Genomic DNA, 25,694 nt, shown 5'->3' on the forward strand with positions numbered 1-25,694 from the left:
GGTTAATTATTTGTCCAAGGACAAATAGCTAATAAGGCACATGTTGGGATAAGGAAGAATACTCCCTCTTCCACATAAATAGTGAGACTGGAGAAAGGAACTGGCCTTTGGGTGACTCTAATGTCCTTGGTGATTCCTGCCAGAGTACCAAAAATCCTTCAGCTATGTTTCATTAACGCCACACCACATTACCAATTCATAAATATCTGATTCATTTACACAGAAGTAGATCAGACAGACCTAGGTTCAAGGACCAGGTCTGCCTCTTCCTCACTAGGACCATGGGCAAATTGATAACTTTTCTGAGTCTTGGCTTACTATGGATTAAATGGCTGTAATATCTATTCTGGTTGTCTCACTGCCAGATGGATCACATGTGACCTGTGAGCAACCTACTCATTGTAGTTGCTTAGAATGTATTTGTGGAATCACATAATAAACATGAGGATGCTTTTTATAAGGCTTTATGAAATTTCTAGAATCAGTATTTCTCACTTTTTAATTAAAAAAATAATTCCCTAAGAGACTTCCATATTTCTGTTTACTACCAAGTGATTTGCTTCAGTCTGAGTGTGCTGACTCAACTAGAAAAAAAAACAGAGAAAAGGTCAAATCGAACCAATACTGTTTACGAGAAGTTAAACTTCTACAGAGGGATTAAAGTTCTGTACCACATCAGCACAAATATTGCTTCTCTGTTAATCATAAAACAGGGTCACAGGCTAATGTTCACCACTCGATGAGAGGAGGCCAGCTGGAAGTGGGTAATGATAGAGAATGATTTCTGTGTCCCTCAGCTTCTGCTTACTAAGGTCTCATGCCAACATTTTTAAAAGTATGTAGGAAGTTGTTTACATTATATGATTAAGAAAAAATAAAGGCAAGTTTCAGAAAAGTGTGCAATACATAATGTCACTCTTTTTTAAATTAAACAAAAATGGTATGCACACATACTGTTTATGGGTCTATATACGCAGAGAATAACCACACTGAGCTTACTCCTGGGGAATGAAATAGGGTGGGGTGACTCTCATAGGTCACTTTATGTTTTTTTTTAATGTTTTATTTCTCAGTGAATAATTTTATATATTACATTATTTACTAAACATAATATATTAACAGGTATAAATGAAAGTGTTACTTGGTCAGTCATGTCTGACTTTTCATGAACCCATGGGCTGTACCTCTGTCCGTGGAATTCTTCAGGCAAGAATACTATAGTGGGTTGCCATTCCCTTCTCTAGGGGATCTTCCTGACCCAGGGATCAAACCTGGGTCTCCTGCATTGCAGGCAGGTTCTTTACCTGAGCCACCAGGGAAGCCCCATATTATCAGGTAATACATACGCAAATCTGGGAGAAGGTTGCGAGCACAAACGTACATGAATAAAAGGTAACTACAGAAAACAGAGCTACAGGTGAACTCAGAGGTATCTGTATCAACCTTGCTAACTTTAGAGATGAGGAAATTCAGGCCCAGGAAGAATGTGTCTGATACCCCTTCTAAGTTGTGATGTTTTAGGACTGTAATTCACATTCTACTGGCTTATGACTTGGAATTCTTTTTCCAATCCTTCTTCAGCAGAATAACAGATGAAACCCTGTTATATAGTTCTTTCTGCCTTCTTTAAAGAGACTCTCTGAAAATATAATAATGTGTAAAATATCAATATTTAACTCCTGGAGAATATAAGGGTGTAGAGAATTCATTTGCTTCTCCATGTACACGGCAGGTGGATTTTCAGGAAGACGTGAGGGGCTTATTCACTGGAAGCCCATGATTGTCAGGCACTGCATTTGGCACTTTCACATACAGATGCAGGAACATGCCCACAGCTTTGTTATGTATCTGATTCCATAGTGACAAGTCCAGTGAGATGCTCTAAAGCAGCCTGATCCCTGGTGCCTTTGAACACATGTGGAGCAGCTCACAAAGAGACCTGAGTGTTGCTCTTTCCTCTAAACTGACACCTAAACCAAAGGAACCCTAGATTTATAGCAACTATATTCTGTTCCCTAACCCAGCACCTCATGTCTAGCCTGGGCCTGGATTGTCTGCAGATGAACCTTGCTTCAAATGACGGTGGCAGGAGAGCAGGAGCCCCTGCTGGATCCACATCAGCTAATGGAACTCTAGGTACCTATAATCACCTAGACCCAGGGATGGAACCTGAGTCTCCCACATTGCATGCAGATTCTTTACCATCTGAGTGACTGGGGAAGCCCCAGCTATTTAAAGAGAAGTTTATTTTAAAAGGCAACATATCCTCACAACATGCCTGTTCTTCAGATAGTAGAACAAATATGGCAAAATACATCAGCAGCTTTTGATTTTAAATATCTCAAGCTGTAGGATTTTCATACGTTTTCTGTAGTAGGAAATGTTATAGAAAGTATCAAATAAGGGAAATGTTTGACAATTCATAATCAAAGGATGACTATGCTCCGTGATGCCTGTTCCATTTTCTCATTTGAGCTGTGGGTGCAGATGAAGGGAAAAACAATCCAAGAGTTCATTTCTGTGACAAAGAAACTTCAGTGCAAGTTTTAATAGGTGTGGGAAGAGAATGAAGAAAATTACATAAGGAGATAAATATGTAAATAAATCATTGCAATAGGCAGTTGTTATGCAGGGAGCAGAAATGAGCAGGCATTTCAAAAACTGAGTAGAATCTAACCAAATAGGAAAATTCACTATAATAGAATATATAAACTTATTCACTGAGAAATAAAACATTAAAAAAAAACATAAAGTGACCTATGAGAGTCACCCCACCCTATTTCATTCCCTAGGAGTAAGCTCAGTGTGGTTATTCTCTGCGTATATAGACCCATAAACAGTATGTGTGCATACCATTTTTGTTTAATTTAAAAAAGAATGACATTATGTATTGCGCACTTTTCTGAAACTTGCCTTTATTTTTTCTTAATCATATAATGTAAACAACTTCCTACACACTTTTTAAAAAGTTGGCATGAGACCTTGGTAAGCAGAAAATTCACTCTGTTTTCCCTAAGCCAAAGACTCAAAAGGGCCCTCTTACAGGGACTGCTGGTAACTGGATAGGTCCGGATCTACCAGGATGGGTAGAGAGGAAAACAATCATTTCAACAGATCACCACGCTTTCAGCCACCATCACACTTTTCCTGAAAACAAAAGCCAACAAACGTTCCTCTCTGTGCTTAGTGCTATCACTAACCTCTGACTCCCTGGTATTCTCCAGGTAGACAAAGGAGGTTCTTTACTTACAGTCTGAGAGAGGAGAGTCCTCTTGGATCTATCAGAAGCTGTGGATGAGGCAGCAGCTGCCAAATAGGATGAACTTTTGCAACACCCAGTTTTTATAGACTTCTCACCCAAGTTGGCTTGTTGGTTGTTTTTTTTTTTTTTCTAACTTTTACCCTCTCCTTCCCACCTTGGCCTGGTAGAGAGGTGTTTAACCAATAACTCTGATTGGCTCATAAACAGCCAATCCTTCTAATCATGCTCACACACCCTCTATACTCAGAGTGTTAACACTATAAGGGACATCTGGAGACCTCGTAGTTCTCAATCCGGATTCTCTATTTTACAAATTAGGAGACACAGACAATCGATGAGGAGCAGTCATGCACCGAGTAGATGACTGGGCTCTGGAGTCCACCAAGGAAAACTGGGAAGCATGTAGCTCAGCTCCAGCACTTACTACACACATGACCTTGGTCAAGGTTATTTTCACTTCTCTGAGCCTGAATTTCCTCCTCTGTAAAGTGGAATCTGAACTTCACAAGAGCATTAAGTGAGTCTGTAAAGTGCCTGCATATAGGAGATACTCAAAGATCCTTCCCAGCGCCTCAAACCAAACTAGGCTCCCCGATGCTTTTAATGTCAGAACACAATGTCTCTTTACTTTAGTCTCATTCTCTCTCAACCTTTATATTTTTGTCTTTAAAGTTGGTAAAAACTAGAATAAAACTCAAAGTGATTGATGTAAGCCATCAGCTCCCCTAGTTACAGCACTGTCTTGAGGACTAGTTCATTCTACAGGGTTTTCTTTTCCTCTGAGCATTAAACCCAAATCTAATTCAAGAGAAGGCAAATAAAAATAGTGTATGCTTCCTAAGGCAAATAATGAAAGAGGCAAAATTTGTAGGAAAATCTAAAAATAATGCAATGACCATGATCACAGGAAAAGTATATTTCTCAGAAACATTCTCCTTTGAAATAACTCATAACATAGGAGGGAAAAAACCATCAAAACCAAAGTGCTCTATGGTATACAGTACAATACTATAGTGAGGGAAATATCCATGAAATAAAGGAAAAAGAAGCAGACCATTGGGTGTAGAGTTTAGGCTCAGACAGCTTCTAAAGGTGGAAAGTGTTACACACTGAATGTGAATATTGAGGGAAACTGAAATGTTTAAAACACAAATTTGAGGCTCATTTGTCTAGGGAAGTTTGGCCAAGGCCTGTCCTAAGGATAACAGAGGACAGAAATGGTATGGACCTAACAGAAGCAGAAGATATTAAGAAGAGATGGCAAGAATACACAGAAGAACTGTACAAAAAAGATCTTCACGACCCAGACAATCACAATGGTGTGATCACTGACATAGAGCCAGACATCCTGGAATGTGAAGTCAAGTGGGCCTTAGAAAGCATCACTACGAACAAAGCTAGTGGAGGTGATGGAATTCCAGTTGAGCTATTTCAAATCCTGAAAGATGATGTTGTGAAAGTGCTGCACTCAATATGCCAGCAAATTTGGAAAACTCAGCAGTGGCCACAGGACTGGAAAAGGTCAGTTTTCATTCCAATCCCAAAGAAAGGCAATGCCAAAGAATGCTCATACTAACGCACAATTGCACTCATCTCACACGCTAGTAAAGTAATGCTCAAAATTCTCCAAGCTAGGCTTCAGCAATATGTGAACCGTGAACTTCCTGATGTTCAAGCTGGTTTTAGAAAAGGCAGAGGAACCAGAGATCAAATTGCCAACATCCGCTGGATCATAGAAAAAGCAAGAGAGTTCCAGAAAAATGTCTCTTTCTGCTTTATTGACTATTCCAAAGCCTTTGACTGTGTGGATCACAATAAACTGTGGAAAATTCTGAAAGAGATGGGAATACCAGACCACCTGATCTGCCTCTTGAGAAATCTGTATGCAGGTCAGGAAGCAACAGTTAGAGCTGGACATGGAACAACAGACTGGTTCCAAATAGGAAAAGGAGTTCGTCAAGGCTGTATATTGTCACCCTGTTTATTTAACTGATATGCAGAGTACATCATGAGAAACGCTGGACTGGAAGAAGCACAAGCTGGAATCAAGATTGCCGGGAGAAATATCAATAACCACAGATATGCCGATGACACCACCCTTATGGCAGAAAGTGAAGAGGAACTCAAAAGCCTCTTGATGAAAGTGAAAGTGGAGAGTGAAAAAGTTGGCTTAAAGCTCAACATTCAGAAAATGAAGATCATGTCATCGGGTCCCACTACTTCATGGGGAATAGATAGGGAAACAGTGGAAACAGTGTCAGACTTTATTTTTCTGGGCTCCAAAATCACTACAGATGGTGACTGCAGCCATGAAATTAAAAGACGCTTACTCCTTGGAAGGAAAGTTATGACCAACCTAGATAGCATATTCAAAAGCAGAGACATTACTTTGCCAACAAAGGTTCGTCTAGTCAAGGCTATGGTTTTTCCAGTGGTCATGTATGGATGTGAGAGTTGGTCTGTGAAGAAGGCTGAGCGCCAAAGAATTGATGCTTTTGAACTGTGGTGTTGGAGAAGACTCTTGAGAGTCCCTTGGACTGCAAGGAGATCCAACCAGTCCATTCTGAAGGAGATCAGCCCTGGGATTTCTTTGGAAGGAATGATGCTAAAGCTGAAACTCCAGTACTTTGGCCACCTCATGGAAAGAGTTGACTCATTGGAAAAGACTCTGATGCTGGGAGGGATTGGGGGCAGGAGGAGAAGGGGATGACAGAGGATGAGATGGCTGGATGGCATCACTGACTCGATGAACGTGAGTCTCAGTGAACTCCGGGAGTTGGTGATGGACAGGGAGGCCTGGCGTGCTGTGATTCATGGGGTCGCAAAGAGTCGGACACGACTGAGCAACTGATCTGATCTGATCTGATCTGAAACCATGGAAAGTTCCCATCAGTGCTCCTGACTTCACCGGCCTCCCTAAGGCACACTTTCTGGTGCTCATTCAAACACCTGGTACTTGACTTGTCAGATTAGGATGATTGATCTGGAGACATATGAAGTTTCATCAAGTTTGACTTTTGTCAGAGGAGAAAGGAGGAATAAGAGGTGGATGATGATGAAAGAATAGAGAGTGGGCTTAGTAATAGTTGTTGGGCATCAGGGCTGGGGTGGTCAGAACTGTGATTGGAACATTTTACCCACTGAGAAATTTATGGTAGAAATAATTTCCCACAGGCTACTAGGATAATTATTTTTGTTGTAATAATGACAACGATAACAATAATAGCTCTTTTTTGAAGTTTTATGATGCACTTGATTTTTTTGATGTATGCTCTCTAATCTAGCTCCTCTCTGAAGAAAGGTTTATTAGCCCCACTTTCTGGACAAGGAAACTCTGGCTCAGAGAGATTAGGTAACTTGCCATAAGTCACAGGAAAGGTACACGGAGTACCTGTCTCACTTCAAGTCAGGGCGAGCTGCTTACGTTTTGGTGACCTCAAACTGCAGAGATTTGCTCTCTCCCTCTCCACCTCCCAGCAGTTTGTAACCTTGGACATTAAATCTGCATTAATCAGGGAAGAATGACTTGCGTTTGCAGACCAAGGTGGCCCTGATCTGCTGAGTGTCGCTTCACGTGAACAGCAGACTGGCCAGGCATGTCGGAGGCGTATGAATTCATCTGCCCCTGAGTGGTGCCACCTGCTGCTGCTCCATGGCATCAGCATTTGGCCACCTCCACAGTCTGACGTGCAACTGAAGCTCAAAGTTCAGGAAAGCAAGAGTGATGCTTACTGGATCTTATAGAACCAGCAACTCCTGAGCAACAGAGACTATTTACAGTTTTTTTAAGTCTCTTACCTCAGTAAAATATTAAAATTGAGATGTCATGATATGTGAACTTGGAGGCAGTGAAACATTGTGGAATCTCCCAATCTCATTAGTCCTCAGTTTCACCATCTGTAAGATAAGCTGGTAATGCCTCCATCAGAAACTGATTATGAAGATGAATGAAACAGCATACAACTAGGAATTTAGTACAGTTATTTCACTAAATAACTGGATCTGAATGTATAATTCTGATTTAGAGGCCTCTGACTGCAGACTCTTCTCATAGGCAATAATAAGATGGCATCATTCCAGATCATTACTTTCAAAACCTCCAACAACTGCCTAATTTCTTTCACTCTTTGCCCCACTCTGGATACTTCTAGCCTGAATAAGATTTTACATGAGTTAAATGAGTTCATGTATAATATGAGGTCTAGGTCTACAAACTTGCACATGCAAATAAATCTCGTGTTTCTCAGGTTATACTCACTGTAGGATTAGTAATGTCACAGAAAAAGAACTTTTGTAAAATGGGGCCAAATCTTCACAATGCAAGGAAGAACCGGGGATGGATCAACACGATTTTTTTTTTTTTAATTTGTCTGTTCCAGGTGTTGGTTGCAGCATGAGGGACCTTAAGCTGTGGCACTCGAACTCTTAGGTGCGCCATGTGGGATCCAGTTCCCTGACCAGGGATCAACCTGGGCCCTTGCATTGGGAGTGCGAAGTCCCAGTCACTGGACCGCCAGGGAAGTCCCTCAACATATTTTAAAACATCTTTCCTAATTTGTAGGACAGACATTTCCTTATGTATAACAATCCGCTTTGGTGGCTGGGATGGTTCCAGGACCCTGAAAGCAGCAGTCACTATTTTGGTCACAGTGACAGGGCAGTGTTTGTTACCTCAAAATTGTTTAGTTCACAAAATTGTTATTGAGGTTCTGGGTGAATAGAACTTTGATCACTATAGGGACTTTTTGTAGAGGATACACGTTTGTAGCAAATATAAAATGAATAAGACTGGCCTGTTCTCAAGAAACTTTATTATTGAAGAGGTGGGAGGAGCAGGTTGAGGTCAGAATCCAGTCAAACCAAGTAGTACGAAAATGTATATGAAAGTATCAAGAGATAGTTGTAGTGGTGGCTGTTACCACAGTGTTCATGAGAGACTCTGTAAAATACGCAAATGAAAAGCCTAGGCATTCTGGACTTTTACAAGTCATGTTCCGTATCAATTGATTCAGCCCATCAGACTGTAGAACCTATGTGGGTTGGGGCAGTGACACCTTGACGCTGTCTTCCCAGCAATCGGCACCAAGCCTAAAACACAGTAGGCACACACTCAATGTTTGTGAATAAATGAATTAATAAATATATGAATCCTTTCCTATCAATGTCAGAAAAGTCTAGAGTAACTGTCTTATAATTCCTATCTGTGAGAACTTTGAAACCATTAAGGGGTAGAACATGACCATTACTTTCTTCTAAAACTATATTAGATTCTGAAAGTTCTATTATTGTTTACTGGAATTTCACAGGCAACCAGGCTGTAGCTCCCCTTAAACGGTACACATGAACCACAGCCCCGTCTCCCCTTTTTAAAAAGTGTGGTAAAACACACATAATATAAAATATAGCATCGTAACCATTTTTAAGTGTGCAGTAGTGCTCATTAGTGTTCCATACGTTCACACTGCTGTGTATCCAATCTATAGAACTCTTCTCATCTTACAAAACTAATACTTTGTATCCATTAGACAACCATTTTCCACTTCTCCCGCTACAGCCCCTGGAAACTACCTTTCTACCCCTTGGCTCTGAATTTACTCTAGGTATCTTATACAAGTGGAATGATTTAGTTTTGTGTTTTTGTGACTGGTTTATTCACTTAGTATAATACCCTCAAGTTTCATCCATGTTGTAGCACATGTCAGATTTTCCTTCTTTTTAAAGGCTGTATAGGACTTCCCTGGTGGTTCAGTGGTTGAGAGTCTGTCTGCCAATGCAGAGGATATAGGTTCAATCCCTGCTCCAGTAAGATTCCACATACCACAAGGCAACTAACTCCATGCTCCAAAACTACTGAGCCCACGCACCATGACTACTGAAGACCTGATGCTCTAGAGTCTGTGATCTGTGACAAAAGAAGCCACTGCAAAGAGAAGCCCAAAAACTGCAATGAGAGAGTAGCCCCTGCTCTCTGCAATTAGAAAAAGCCCACGCACAGTAACGAAGACTCAACACAGCCAAAAATATTGTTTTTTTAATTTTTAAAGGCTGCATAATATCCCAGTGTATGTATACATATCATATAACACACTTATAGATACAGATTATAGATATAGACACAGATAAGTATAGATATCACATTTTGCTCTTCTATTCATTGGTCTCTGGACACTTGAGCTGCTTTCACCTTTTGGCTATTTTGAATAATGCTGCTATTAAAATGGGTGTGCACATATCTAAGATTGTGCTTTCAATTCTTTTATGGTCCCTTTATTAATGTAACGACTTGATTGAAAGAGAATTCACATGCCATACAATTCACCTGTTTAAAGTGTACAATCCAATGATATTTGGTATATTCAGAGTATTACAGGTCAGCTTGTGAAAGACATGTGGTGGGTTTTCAAAAAGGTCAGAATCTGAGGGTATAAACTCAGAGCACCAGAATGAAGCCCAGGTCAAGAGCCATTGGGTGCAGCAGATGTGGGGATGGAAGAGTCAGGGATCATCTTTCATTTTCTCATGGTGAATTTTTTCTGTATCATTATCATGCTTGATGCTGCTGCTGCTGCTGCTAAGTCGCTTCCGACTCTGTGAACTCTGTGCATTTTAGGAAGACTGGAGTACCTGTGTATGTTCATATATCTCAGATGAATAAATTTAAAGCAATCCAAATTCTAGGGTTTAGAATACCACTACCTTGAACTAGAGAGTAAAATTGAAATTGAAATGTGATTTTTTAAAATAGTTTTCCATTTTCTTGTCTGAAGAAGAGTGTTTGTGCAGTTAGGATGCTGTAGAGGCAAAGTGAATTGGAAAGAATGGGCTGAAGAATTTCAGAACTGCTGAGCAACCAGTACTTATCTGATAGGAAAGTTACTCTGGTCAGCAGTGACCACCACTGTTACTTTCCCCCAGTCCCTCACAGGGGGTTGTTTACTGCTTTGTCAGTGTTTTCTCTTGGTCTTTTGCTCAATCATCTCAAAGTCCATTTTTTCTCTCACTATCTAATCAGAATTATCAGTCACTTATGTCATTTATGACCTCCAGCTTAGTATTTCTTTCACTCTCTCTTATCTCTTTAATAAAACTACCTAGTGATCTAATTGCACCCCTGACTAGCCACGGGACTGAAGGAAATCACGTTCTCCCAGTCTGCCTTCCCTGATGTGGAAAGTGGATCCAGTGATACTATCCCTGTCTACCAACTTTACCATTTTGTTGCACTATTGTTGAACAATAACATCTAAATAAGTGCTTGGAATATCATAACCACATCATGAGAAATGCTGGGCTGGAAGAAGCACAAGCTGGAATCAAGATTGCTGGGAAAAATATCAATCACCTCAGATATGCAGATGACACCACCCTTATGCCAGAAAGTGAAGAGGAACTAAAAAGCCTCTTGATGAAAGTGAAAGAGGAGAGTGAAAAAGTTGGCTTAAAGCTCAACATTCAGAAAACTAAGATCATGGCATCTGGTCCCATCACTTCATGGGAAATAGATGGGGAAACAGTGGAAACAGTGTCAGACTTTATTTTGGGGGGGCTGCAAAATCACTGCAGATGGTGGCTGCAGCCATGAAATTAAAAGATGCTTACTCCTTGGGAGGTAAGTTATGAGCAACCTAGATAGCATATTGAAAAGCAGAGACATTATTTTGCCAACAAAGGTCCATCTAGTCAAGGCTATGGTTTTTCCAGTGGTCATGTATGGATGTGAAAGTTGGACTGTGAAGAAAGCTGAGCACCAAAGAATTGATGCTTTTGAAGTGTGGTATTGGAGAAGACTTTTGAGAGTCCCTTGGACTGCAAGGAGATCCAACCAGTCCATTCTGAAGGAGATCAGCCCTGGGATTTCTTTGGAAGGAATGATGTTAAAGCTGAAACTCCAGTACTTTGGCCACCTCATGCAAAGAGTTGACTCATTGGAAAAGACTCTGATGCTGGGAGGGACTGGGGGCAAGAGGAGAAGGGGATGACAGAGGATGAGATGGCTGGATGGCATCACTGACTCGATGGATGTGAGTCTGAGTGAACTCCAGGAGTTGGTGATGGACAGGGAGGCTTGGCGTGCTGCGATTCATGGGGTTGCAAAGAGTCGGACACGACTGAGCAACTGAACTGAACTGAATAGAATTAGAAAGGGTAATAAATCACGTTACTTCATGGAAGCAGACATTACACTGCTCTGCAGCATGTACACACACACACACAGTGGAGAATCAGAAAACAAGGTTCTGGCCTTAGCTCTACCCTGAATAGATGAATAACATGGCCCAAGAAAGGGCACAGGCATTTGTTGAGCATTTACTTCTTACAGGACCTTTTCTAGGCACTTCAGGTAGAACACTTCATTTAATCCCCACTACATCCATCACCAGGGTAGGCAGAGTTTTAGGGGAGAGAGTTGATCCTGTCTCTGGCTTAAGAGCTATTACACCATTAGTAAAGCATCAGGGAAAGGACTGAGATATAGATCTGTGACTCTAAAGTCATCCTGGGACCTTGCGCTTATGATCTGCACAGTGAAGGAGGGGGTTGCTTCTAGCTCTAATATTCCGAGGTCTTGTCCCCTGAAATTGCATGTGTTTTACGCACACAGTGGTCCTAAAACAAAGGAAATGGTTTTAAACAGCAAGATGAGAAACTTGAATAAAGCCACGGAAAGTTTTCTTTGGGGAAGTATTGTTGAAATGGGTTATTTATTGACTAGAGTTTCTCAAAATACTGCTGTGTATGAAAGAAACTGGTTGGTTCTAATCCTTTGTCTCTTATTCGCCTGCTCTTTGGGTTTGTTTTATTCCACCTCAGCATTCTTTTGGAATGAAAAGTGCCAGGCTGAGCAGATCCAGCATCACATTTTCCACGAAAGCTGAACAAAAGGCCCAGACACTGAGGGGCAGGCAGCCAACCAGCATATGCAGACGGCAGGCCAGTCAGTGGCTTAGTGGCCACCTCAGTGCCACCTACCCTCTCACAGAAAGGCAGAAGAGGGTCACTGAGCTTCCCAGGTAATAAATCTAGTCACTTATAAGCTCAACATTCTGCCTTTCTGAAGGTCCAGTCATATATTTTCTTGGCGAGTCAATATATTTTAGTCATTATGAATTTGAACTCTGAAGTCAGCTGGAACTTGCACTGAATTTCACAGCTTCCTGGCTGTGTTACTTTGAGCAAGTTCTCTAACTTTGCTGAGCCTTGGTTTCCTCAGCAGCAAAAGGATAATAAAACTTAGCCTACAACATTGTTGGAGGATTGGATTGAATAATGAACAAAAGGAGCTAAGTATAATGCCTAACAAAAATCAAGTACTGGATAAATAGCAGATATTGCTGTCAGCATAATCATTCTTTCTCCTCCCCACATTCTCCAAATTCCCTTCTCTCTTTCTATCACTAAAGAGGAGTTGTTCCAAAATGTTTGCTCCCACAGCACTCAATCTCACCATCTCCTGTGCCTTTCATCCTGAATTCTTCTATCTCACTCCCACTCTCATAAGCTTTCTCCATTTACTATGCAGAAAAACTAAGCTGGATGCTGAGTCCATCTCAAAAGTTGCATACCTACACCCAAGAAGAGGTACCCTCTCAGAAAGTGGTGGAGAGCTGCAGATGGAATAACTTTTTTCACCCATTATGCAATGGAAAGAAGAATGACTTATCCATTGGAAAAGATGAAGAGAGGTTGAAACAGGTGAGAGGACACTGAAGAAAATGGCAATATTATGTGTGGAAAGTATAAAGGGGAACGAAGGAGACAAGACAAAGAGAGAAGGCTATGCACCCAGGCTTCCAGACTTAGAAGCAGACTGGGTGGCAGGAAGGGTCCACCTGCCAGGCAGGCAGCCAAGCTGACTTCATCAGCACTCCTGTGCTGCACCGTTCACCATACATGACTGGCCTGCCTCATGGCCATGGCATGCCTGTCCTCTGTGGCACAGCTGACTCTTAAACATGCTAGGACCCACTGGGCTGCCAGTTGAAGGTGAAAATAACAGACTGGAACATATTATCTCTGTGGCAGGGAGCCCAGGGAGGTCCTCATCCAATGACTGGCACCCCAGGAGAGGAGGCTGTGTGCCGAATGATCATGACCAGGCAGTGGATGCCCTGGTTTCTTTGTAGGGAGGAATAAGGGGAATATTCACCCTTTTAAAAATCTGTGTCCTGTCCGGGGCCTACCCTCTTCTGTCTCTCATTTTATTGCCTCTCCTTCGATCATTTGCCAAGTGAGAACAGAGCTCTTTGATCCTAGGAAGGACTGTTAAAGCTGTCACTTAAAAAACTAGGAAGAAAAAAGGCAGTCACTTATCACAAATAATTATATTCTAGAATGCCATGGTTAGAGAAAACACGATTACCTCTTGCTAGTGCTCTTGTTCAAATGTGTGTAGGTAAAGTTAGCATTTTTCCCATGTTCTTTCCTCTCTCCAACCACTAAGGCACTTGTCTCTAGGATCTTTTTTCCCTTATAACTTCTCCCATATCCATCTCAGACCTAAGAGGTTAGCAGTCTATAGTGGTTCTGCAAAAGAGAAGGTCCCTTTAGGATCTAGCAGGAAAGAGAACGCAAGACCACAAATAGATGTATATAACTCAGATTTCAGCTCTGTACACCTTTTGTGTGTGTGTGTGTCTGTATGTGTGTGTGGTGGTGGTGGTGATGGGGTTGGAGGTGGGGTTTGTACTGCCCAGAATGCAGGACTAGTTCCCCAACCAGGGATTGAACTCTTGCCCCTACACTGGAAACACAGAGTTTTAACCATTGGCTGCCAGGGAGTCCTTCTCCTTGCCTTTTTAGATCCACATATGCTTGGCTCAAACCTCCATTCTACAACCTCCAAAAAGCCCAACGCCTTCCTCCAATTTGAGGAAATTTCTCAGGGGATCTCTTGGAAATTATTAAGGTCACTCTGGCTCAGAGCTTCTCCTTTCACTGATAGTTCAGCCAAGCACAGGAGTCATTCTTCCAGCCCCGGGGCACCAGTTCTGTCCAAGCCTTGGTGACCCAGATGGGAAATTCCACTCCTTCATTGCTGCTGCTGCTGCTAAGTCACTTTAGTTGTGTCTGACTCTGTGTGACCCCATAGACGGCAGCCCACCAGGCTCCCCCGTCCCTGGGATTCTCCAGGCAAGAACACTGGAGTGGGTTGCCATTTCCTTCTCCAATGCATGAAAGTGAAAAAATAAAGTGAAGTCTCTCAGTCGTGTCCGACTCCTAGCGATCCCATGGACCACAGCCTACCAGGCTCCTCTGTCCATGGGATTTTCCAGGCAAGAGTACTGGAGTGGGTTGCCATTGCCTTCTCCAAGAGTCGGACATGACTGAGCGACTCCTTCATTAGACTCCCACAAAAAAGCAAAGACACAAAGTTCACTCTCACAAAGTTCTCTGGTAATGTTAAAAGATAAACTGAGGAGTATTAAAAATATGAGAATTTACTTGAGCAATGCCAACTGATTAGAAGTGCTTTGTAGAAGGAAGCTGGGGAACCGCTTTTATAGAGCACAGGTGGAAGCCAAGGAAGTTGTCTTATGGCCTTCTTGTAGAATTCGTTTAACAGCAGACATCACTAAAGGTTTGTGGAAATGGGAATTACATGGCGGCCACAGAACAATTTAAAATTGAGCATTAGCCACCCCTCCTTCCAAGAGCCTTCTGAAACACCCACCAGATGTAAGATGCTGCAGTGTCCTTTCCCCCACCTCCCATGCTCCTCCTCACTTCTTCCCTCACAGACTGCCCTTGGAAGTGTGGATTGTTCCTGCTCTACCAACTGAAGCAGTGGCCTCTCAACTCATCTCCAAACATTCTATCTCCAAACAAATCCACTTGCGCTATCGACGCGCCATCTACTCCCCTCGTGAGGCGAACTCAGGAACCCTGAGACTTCCTCTTATATGGTGCACCTTCCTTAAAGGAACCTTCCTTAAAACACCTTCCTTCGTGTTAGGTCACAATTTTGAGTTCTCTCTTAAGGCTATTCCAAGGGTGTGTGGTGTGGGGCAAGAGACTGGCAAGCCCTTGCTGGCGAGTTCAAAGGAATGTTATCTCTCTGAGAGAAGAACCGAAACAGCACATGCGATCAGAGTTGGGTCTGTGCTAAGTCTCCAGCTCTGACACAGAACTTCTGGTGCATGTCGTGGATGTGGGGACAACGTGGGCGCCGGGTTGAGAGAAGCAATCTTTGCGTGGTCCCGTTCTCCCCTCCTCCCCCGCCTCCCTTCTTCCCTGTGACTGTGGCAGTGAAACAGAATCGGAAAACACCAGGGAAGAATTAACAAAGGACTAGCGTTCCTTTGGATCCGGATGATGTAAATTCATTTTCTCAAGCTAGACGTGACCAGGACAGATGGTGGTTCTGTGAGCTAATCATGCCAGGAAGAAAAGCAAGGGAAGATATGGATGATTCTGAACTTTAAGTTAGTATTTTTTTTTTATATAGACTTCCACTTCCTTTAAACTGGGTGTAAGAATCTGCCCACACAGGGTTGACCTTCCTCCACATTCCTCCTGTTAAACCCAGGAAGAGCCATATTTTAAGTTAGGTATATATCAATGGGATTTTTCTCTTGGCCAAGTAGGGAGTCTAGCCAAATTAGAACTACATGTCCATTAACATACAGACTGCACTCCAGGCACCTATTTAAGGGGCTTCCTAGGTGGTGCTAGTGGTAAAGAATCTGCCTGTCAATGCAAAAGAGGTAAGAGTTCTATCCCTGGGTAAGGAAGATCCCCTGGAGGAGGGTATAGCAACCCACTCTGGGGGGCTACAGTGCATGGGATTGCAAAGTGTTCAACAGGATAAAGCAAGTTAGCATACTTGCCTCCATTTAAAATGAACAAAACAGTTTTTGTATTTGCTTCCATACCTGTGGTTCTAGGCTGAGTAAAGATTGGGCTATTTAGGCCCACAGATTCCTCAACTCTCACCAGGACCAGTGCCAGAGGCCAGGAGGGGCTGTGCTTCACATTCAAGAGAGACCTCAAATTTCCTTTACATGTTATCTCTACATGAGTTACTCAATAGTTATTTCTTTGTATATGTGTTCAAAACATTAATTTGCTGAATGTATGCATTCAAATTACACCACAGATTTGGTAACTCTAGCTCTGCCATTTCTACATTTTCCATATATTTACTGGAACCTTAAAATTATAGAAATAGCCTGGGTCTCTCTTGGCCACTGACAGCCAATATCCTACACCTATCTTGATTGTTTATATACATAATAAAGAAGTATAAACTTGGACTCAAGTCCCCTAATTATGTATCAAAAGATCACCTGAAAGAAATATTAGGAAGAGATTCTTTGACGAATATGTAGTCTATCTAGTTTGTCGATATCAGAGGTACATTGCACACCCAGTCCTACACCTTTGCTTCTGGAGTTGTTCTGGGTAAATAGCATTAGTGTGCTTTCCATGTAATGCCATGTGACTTGCCTGAGGGCCATCATCAAAAATAGTACAGAGAGTGTAACTCACTCTCTGGTTATCGTCCAATAAAATCTCATCACAGACTGTGTTCATTATGAAGTTCAAACAGAAATTCTTGTCTGATCTGAGACCTAAGAATATTTAGTTCTTCTCCTGAGTAATGAGTTTAATTTTATCTTATAATGTTCTGACGTTGCTTAACTAGCCAGGTTTCCATTTCTCATGGTCTGTTAGTTCATTCACAGACACATTTTTGATCTACCCATACAAAGTGGCAGACCATTGTGGTTAGTTAAATCTAATTTGTTTACTACTTCTTTTCAGTTTTATCTCTGGGCTTTTGTTTTTGATGTTTGTTTTTTTAATTTTGGTTTTTAATATTTTAGTTCTTAATCCAGGTGTATTTTATTTTTGTGAATGGCATGAGGCAGGGATGTAAATATATTTTTCCCCAAATAGTAAATTGTGAGCCGTGCATGTTCTTAAATTGCAAATAGCAGATTCTACTTGTCTTAACTTGAGTTGCAATAAAAATAGCATAGGTTGAATAGCTTAAATAGCAACAAACATTTTCCTCACAGTTTTGGAGGCTGAGAAATCCAAGATAAAGGTAGATCCGGGCAGATCCAAGGTCTGCAGAGGACCCACTTCCTGGTTTGCAGATGAGTATCTTCTCATTGATTTCTGACATGGCAGACAGCAGAGAGGTGAAACGAGCTATCTCCTGTCTTTTTATAAAGGCATTCATCCTATTCATTGAAGGCTCTACCCTTAAGACCTGATCACCTCCCAGGGTCCCCCATCCTGAGACTGTCACATTGAAGGTTAGGATTTCAACATTTGGATTTTGGGTAATTCACAGACGTCTGAGAGAGCCCGAGAACTAGACTTTGTAGGCCACACAGCCTAGAACAAGACAAGCATGGTCAATATATCCAGAAGAAATACCTGACCACACCACAGGATAGTTCTGGCAAAAAACAAAACCAAACAAAAAAACAAGCAAACGAAAAACTTAAAAAATAAAAAAAAGATTCAGTGGGACACTTGCAACTCTGACATGGTGCTCTGAAAGAGCAAACATTTTTGACACCACACTTGCCAGACGGGTCTCTCTGAATATGCTCCCTTCTACATCATGGTTCCCTTCTACCTCAGATGTCAGTGGTGGGAGGAGTAATAGAATCGAAGTCATATGCCTGATTTATGGATTCTCTCAGAAAAGCAGGACTTGCTTATGTTGTGAGACATAATTAGACTGTCAGAAGGGTATTCAAAAGATATCGGGCAGCCATAATGCAGAGTTCCACTACATTAATCAGTTCTCTCAATACTGTCTCTAAAACAATTCAGCATTCTTTTGAAATACTGCCCATAAAACATTGATTAATACATAAATTGTAGATGTATCCTCAGCATTAACACACACATAAATATATTATGCTTTCTATTTTTCCATTGATGCATTTTTGTTTATCTTGTACTACTCAACACTGTTTTAATTTTTATAGCTTATGATACATTTAAATATCTAAAAGAATATGTCCCTACAATCTTCAAAGATTTCTTGCCTCTTCTTACCTTTTAATTTTCCAAACAAACTTTAGACTGGTTTCATGAAATCCTCAATTTGGCATCCTGACTGCAATTATGTTAACATTATAAACAAATAGGGAAGTAATTGGTGGTTGTTAAAGTTTACCATAAAGAAAAGCAATATACCATTCCATTTACACCTTAATTTTTGTAATTCACTAAAGTTTTGAAGTTTTTTTGATAATTGGACCTTTGCATTTCCTGTTCAGTTTATCCTAGGGATTTTCGTTGTTGTTTCTATCAGTGGAACATTTTTCATTATATTTTAACTTATTAATGGTGTTAGAAAATCTATATATTATAGAAAAGTTTTCTTTAATAACTCAACTCCTTTTTACATCCATAACTAGTTCTAATTATTTTTCAGTTGACTGTCTTTACTTGAAAAAAATCTAAAATAAGAGAAATTATATTGTGTAGAAATAGTTAACAATTGGTATATTCATTTTCAGCTATGACTTACAGAAAAAGGCTAAAATTTTGTGGTAATAGTATGCTTCTTATTATTTTTCATAGTAAAATTATCAGTGTTTCATTAAGTGTAATATTGCTTTTTTAGTTTGAGATATGAGATATTCATTCTTTAGAAAATTATATATCTTAATCTGCATTAAAATGATAAAGAGAGAAAAACAAATATTGTAAATTAACACATATACGGAATCTAGAAAAACGGTACGGATGAACCTATTTGCAGGGCAAGAATGGAGACGCAGAGAGAGAGAATGGACTTATGGACATAATGGGAGAAGGAGAAGATGGGGCGAATTCAGAGACTAGCACTGACATACTGCACACTGCTATGTATAAAACAGACAGCTAGTGGGAAGCTGCTGTATAACACAGGGAGCCCAACCTGGCTGCTCTGTGAGGACCCAAAGGGGTGGAGTGGGAGGGAGGGAAGACTCAAGAGGGAGATAAATATATATAGTTATGACTGATTCACCTTGTTGTAGGGCAGAAACTAACACAACATGGTAAAGCAAGCATCCTCCAAATTAAAAAAAAATGATAAAGAGCACTGAAGCAGATACTTTCAGCCACCTCTGGCCACAGGACATCTGCAGGAGGTGCTGCCTGGGATGAATTAGTGACAAAGTTGTCATAGGCAACTTTGCCCGAGTGGGCACGGAGTGCAGGGCTAGGTCTTGTTTTTGTGGTGGTAGAGGCTGTCGCTGGGTCTGGCGGAATCGGGGCGAAGGGGCAATAAAGAGAGGCAAAGCGTGCAGAGATGCGTCATTTTACAGGGAGCACGCTGACCCTGAGCGCGTCCTGGAGCCCGCGCAAAGCTGGCCAAGCGGCCACGAGGCGGCGCAGGAGGATGCGGTGGCCCAGGCGGCGGCCCAGGATGGGGTGTTGGATTTCAGAGGCGGCTAGCGCCACCACTTGCAGGACTTCAGCAAATGGAGCCACTTGACTATTTGGCCTTGGAATCGAACGCATGTTGCCTTCTCAAGAGCAGAAAATATTTTCTTAATCAAATCTCGGATGTGCAAGAAAAGAGGATGAGTAACGATATAATCCATGTGTCTCCAGGCAGTTTCCTAAAAACTATAGTTTATGAAAGTGAGTGTTAGTTCCTCAGTCGTGTCCCATTGGGGTAACCATAATTCTAGGCACCAGCACAGTCAGCTGAATTAACCTTAGAAGTGCAATAAAATGTGTGACCATAGCAGAATATTATAGGTAAAGAACAGAAGCTGGGAGAGATCCTTGGATAGAGATATAAAATATATATAGATAAAAATATAGATAGGTACCATCTCACACTTCCAAAATAAACTGAAGATATGCAGGCACTTTTGAGTAATAGAAGAGTAGGGGTGTGTGGATGTCGTCAATTATCTAATAAGACATTAACAAAAGAAATGGAAAACCCCTTTTAACAAGTGAGATATAGAAGTGCCTCAGGACCCCCACCCCCATCTGATAGAAGGAAACTAAAAATCCTTTCCTAAAATAAGATAACTTCATTTTAGGCTCCAAGTTTTTTTCACACATAATGTTTCAAATACAATATCTGCTGCTGCTGCTGCTGCTAAGTCACATCAGTCGTGTCCGACTCTGTGCGACCCCATAGACGGCAGCCCACCAGGCTCCCCCGTCCCTGGGATTCTCCAGGCAAGAACACTGGAGTGAGTTGCCATTTCCTTCTCCAATGCATGAAAGTGAGAAGTGAAAGTGAAGTCGCTCAGTCGTGTCCGACTCTTAGTGACCCCATGGACTGCAGCCTATCAGGCTCCTGCGTCCAAGGGATTTTCCAGGCAAGAGTACTGGAGTGGGGTGCCATTGCCTTCTCCGAATACAATATCTAACACACTTTAAAAGATAAGCAGACAAGTGAACTGAAAATATTTAAGTAAATAATGGAAATAATTTATATTAAAGATTTTCAGAGGCAACTGAAGTAGCACATTTTTTTACCTGAAGTACTTATATTAAAATAGCAGAAAGACTGAGCTAAAGTTAAAAAAAAGAAGAAACCAGAATAAATCTAAAGAAAGGCTATGAGTAGAAACAAATAAAACAAATGACTTCCCTGATAGCTCAGACAGTAAAGAATCTGCCTGCAATGCAGGAGGACCCAGGTTCAATCCCTGGGTCAGGAAGATCCCCTGGAGAGGGGAATGGCAACCCACTCTAGTATTCTTGCCTGGAGAAGCCCATGGACTGAGGAACCTGGTGGGCTACAGTCCATGGCATCCCAAAGAGTTGGACACAACTGAGTGACTAACACAGAAACAAATGAAACGAGATAAGTTTATTCTTTGAAAAGGCAAATGACAGACCTTCTGCCAAGATGATTTATTTTGCCTTCTCCTTGTGGTCATCAAAGTTAAGAATTTTCAAAAGGGTATGAAAAAGACAACAAGGATATCAAGAAACTTCTGGCCCACATATTTGAAAACCTAACTAAAATGGACAATTACTGGAATGATAACAAAATTGACTCAAGAAGAAATAGACCAACACAATTCTGTAAAGCAATTATTCTTCAATTAAAAATAAATAAATTTAAAATAAAGAAGAAATAGAAAAACCATTAAAGAAGTAGAAACTGAAGTTGCTCTTAGCACATGGAAAAAATTCAATATCACGTATGAAACGAGATGCCAGTCCAGGTTCAATGCACGATACTGGATGCTTGGGGCTGGTGCACTGGGACGACCTGGAGGGATGGTATGGGGAGGGAGGAGGGAGGAGGGTTCAGGAGGGGGAGCACATGTATACCTGTGATGGATTCATTTTGATGTTTGGCAAAACTAATACAATTACGTAAAGTTTAAAAATAAAATTAAAAAAAAAAAAAGAAAAAAAATTCAAAGGCCACAGTTTTATTGATTTAACAATGGAAAAAATGCTTCTGATTTTACTCAATACTATTCCAAACTGCAGAAAAAGTAGACATTTCCAACTTATTTATAAGACTCACAAGAGCCTGAAAGCAAAACCTAAAAAGATAGTATGAAAAATGACAGTCTCTTTAGTGAGCTTATGGTGGTGTGGTGTGGGTGCGTGCTCAGTTGTGTTCAACTTTTTGTGACCCCATGGACTGTGGCCCACTAGGCCCCTCTTTCCATAGAATTTCCCAAGCAAGAATACTGGGTGGATTGCCATTTTCTACCCCAGGGAATCTTCCCCACCCAGGGATTAAACGGATGTCTGTTAAGTCTCCTGCATTGGCAGGCATGTTCTTTACCACTAGCACCACCTGGGAAGCCCTTAGCGAAAACATAGATGGAAAAATTCTAAAGAATATCTTAGTCAGTTGAATACAGTAACTTATAAAAGTGACTATGACATGGATTTATCACAGGGGTGCAAACGTACTTTATCATAAGAAGATACAATGATGTAAGTAATCACATTATCAGATTACAGGGGGGAAGTAATCATCTCATAGTGAAAAGGTGTTAGAAAAAACTGGTTTTAATCAATAGAAGGAACTGTCTTTAATCGGATAAAAGTATCTATGGAAAACCTGTATCCTAGTTAATGGTGAAATATTAGAAGCATTTTGTTTAGGATAAGGAATAAAGCAAGGGTAGCCAGTATTACCACATCTGTTCAACATTGCCCTAGCCAATGAAATAAATGGTTTAAGACAAGAAAGAGAATAAAAAATATAAAGTTTAGAAATGAAGAAACAAAATTGTTCATTATTTGTAGGTGATAAGGTTATCTACCTGATGGAATAATTATTAGGATTAAACATAGGTTAGAAAGGTTGTGTATGTGTATTCAGTCACACAGTTGTGCCTGAATCTTCGTGGCCCCATGGACTGTAACATGCCAGGTTCTTCTGCCCATGGAATTCTCCAGGCACGAACACTGGAGTGGGTTGCTATGCCCTCCTCCAGGGGATCTTTCTAACCCAGGGATCATAGCTGTGTCTCTTGCATCTCCTGAATTTGCAGGCAGATTTTTTACCACTAGTGCCACCTGGGAAGCCGTTAGGTACAAAATCAGTATACAAAATCAACTATCTTTTCAAATACATCACAAACAGAAAATACATCTTTCAAAAATAATTTTGAAAAGCATGAAACAATATAAAATATAAATAAACCTAACAGATAGGTAAGATCTCTATGGGAAAGTTAGAAAACTTTATAAATTAAAATGTTAAAACTTAAATATAATCCAAAATTTAGTTTCTTAGCTACTCTAATCTCATTTTAAGTGCTTAATAACCACATGTGACTAGCAGCTACAATATTGGGTCTTATGGTTATAAAAAACTAGGCAAGTTTAGCAAGTTTTAATAGTTTGTTGCAGAGAGAAGTATGATGTAGTGCTCAATATGACTTTCAAGCCTGAAAAATATATATAATTATATTTAGTTAGAATTCTGTGAGGAAAAAGGACAATAAACATGTTCTGAACAATTACATGTATTTTTCTTTAAAGAATGATGTGTATGTGCATGAGTGCTTAGTGATGTCCAACTCTTTGCAGCTCCTAAGGACTGTATTCTGCCAGGCACCTCTGTCATAGAATTATCTAGGCAAGAATTATCTGGAGGGGTTTGCCATTTCCTCCTCCACGGGATCTTCCACACTCACGGATTGAACCCATCTCTTGTGTCGCCTGCATTAGCAGACAGATTCTTTACCACTCTGCTGCTGCTGCTGCTAAGTCACTTTAGTCGTGTCCGACTCTGTGCGACCCCATAGACGGCAGCCCACCAGGCTCCCCCGTCCCTGGGATTCTCCAGGCAAGAACCCTGGAGTGGGTTGCCATTTCCTTCTCCAATGCATGAAAGTGAAAAGTGAAAGTGAAGTCGCTCAGTCATGTCTGACTCTTAGCAACCTGAGCCACCTGGAAAGCATTAAAGAATGATGATGAATATTTAATCATTATAGTATTTTAGAACCCTTTGTATGTACTTAAAACAGTGACCAATATTAAAGCATTGGATATTATATCCTTTGGAACTCTTTAAATTGTATGTTAATATAAAGTGCAAGAGTGTACATAGTTCCTGAAAATTATTTGTGGAAACACACGGGCACAGTTTGAAGACAACTATCTTAAGAGTAACTATGAATTTTTCTTCAATGGATATATATATATATATATATATATATATATATAAAACCTTTCTCAAAATAAAAGCAAATATTGAATTATTATCAAAGTCTGATGTTTTTTAAAAAATGATTTATTACTGTTGGTATAGTGTAGATTTAAAAATCATTAATTACTTTTGTATCTTGTGTATCCCTGGATTGCTCCAGGGTCCTAGCAAGGTCACAGAACCAAAAACTGTTAAAAATATTCAAATTTATTCATGTTTCTCAAGGGACATTAACGAAGATCAGGCTTATAACTACAGCGGCACTTCTTTAAATATCCTTTTGTTTTTATCTTATACCCATGAACTTCCCTGGTGGCTCAGAGGTTAAAGCATCTGTTCATGATGTGGGAGACCCGGGTTCAATCCCTGGGTTGGGAAGATCCCCTGGAGAAGGAAATGGCAACCCGCTCCAGTACTCTTGCCTGGAGAATCCCATGGACGGAGGAACCTGGTAGGCTACAGTCCATGGGGTCGCAAAGAGTCGGACACGACGGAGCGACCACTTCACTTCACTTCATGAGCTTTAGAGTCACTGTCACAAACTCTCCATCTTCACTCTCCTCCAAAGCTCTCCCACACACTTCTCGAGACAGAAACTTCTCTGTCCCCCTTCCCTTGAGTGTGTGTGCTCAGCTGTTCAGCTGTGTCCAACTCATTGCAACTCCATGGACTGTAACTTGCCAGGCTCTTCTGTTCATGGAATATTCCTTGTGCCCACCCACATTTCTTCCCCACAGGAAACAGAAGTCAAAACTTCTGTTCTTGATCACCAGCTACAGGACTCTAGAAAATGGCTGGAGGACATAGGGGCTTTTTGCCTCTGTTTCTCAGTAATTCTTTACAGAATAGAGTGCTCTGAAAAATGTGGTTGTTTTCACAGTCTGGCTGGTTTTCTCGAAAAATCCTCTTGGAGAGTTCTTTAAGAATAAATGTTCAAGTTTATTATTGGACTGAAATTTTCTTGGTTATGCTGTAGAACCATCAAATACAATGATGTAATATATTGCCTGTAGGAAGGGCACTCACACTTAGTATGAGACTGGGGGAAGGTGTTGCCTATATATGTCATGTTATTATTATATGTCCTCATAAGCGAATAAACTTGCCTTCTTGATGTACGTATTTATCTTATGATTCTGGTTAAACTGTCTCATTCTGAGAGACAAATCTGTCCTGAGTCTGTAAACAAAATCCAGTTTCTGATCCTGAGGGGTTGTGGTTCAAATATATGCTGGGAGAAATTTACCCTGTGAGGTCTGTAGTCTTGTTCCCTTAATCCCTATGATAAACCCAGACATATCCATCTAGCTGAAAAAGTGCTTCTAAATAGTATTATCTGTGTGATGCCATGGACTGTAGCCTACCAGGCTCCTCTGTCCATGGGATTTTCCAGGCAATAGTACTGGACTGTATTTCCATTTCCTTCTCCAGGGGATCTTCCCAACGCAGGGATCGAACCCGGGTCTCCCGCATTATAGACAGACGCTTTACCGTCTGAGCCACCAGGGAAGTCCAGTATTATCTGGAGAGTTGTGCATTTTGCTTTTCTCATGTACCATTGCATCTTGAGCATTTTCCTATAGCACCGAATATTCTTTGAGAACACAATTATAATGGGTGTTTAATTTTCCAGAATATAGATATGTCTTTATTTATTTAACCAATTTTTCTGCTTTGGAAATCTGGGTTGTTTCTAGTTTATTTGCCATAATTATAAAAAGAGATGCAGTGAATATTTTACACTTAAAAGTTTTTTTTATACATTTCTGTTATTTCCTTAAGATAAGTTCCTAGAACTGGAAATACTAGAATCAA

At 40.8% G+C, this 25,694-nt stretch overlaps 1 protein-coding gene across 3 annotated transcripts in view; it reads right to left on the minus strand.

Annotated features, from left to right (window-relative positions):
- Positions 1–25,694, minus strand: part of ALDOB (aldolase, fructose-bisphosphate B) — an 89,130-nt gene that overhangs the window by 12,084 nt on the left and 51,352 nt on the right. Inside the window, 1 exon segment of one of the 3 annotated variants that reach the window (NM_001034485.2) lies at positions 3,251–3,317. The exons of the other annotated variants lie outside the window; for them this stretch is intronic. The gene's annotated coding sequence lies outside the window, so the exon portion shown is untranslated. 3 annotated transcript variants of the gene reach the window in all.

The sequence above is a fragment of the Bos taurus genome, chromosome 8 (genome assembly GCF_002263795.3).
Source record: "Bos taurus isolate L1 Dominette 01449 registration number 42190680 breed Hereford chromosome 8, ARS-UCD2.0, whole genome shotgun sequence".
NCBI classification, from domain to species: domain Eukaryota; kingdom Metazoa; phylum Chordata; class Mammalia; order Artiodactyla; family Bovidae; genus Bos; species Bos taurus.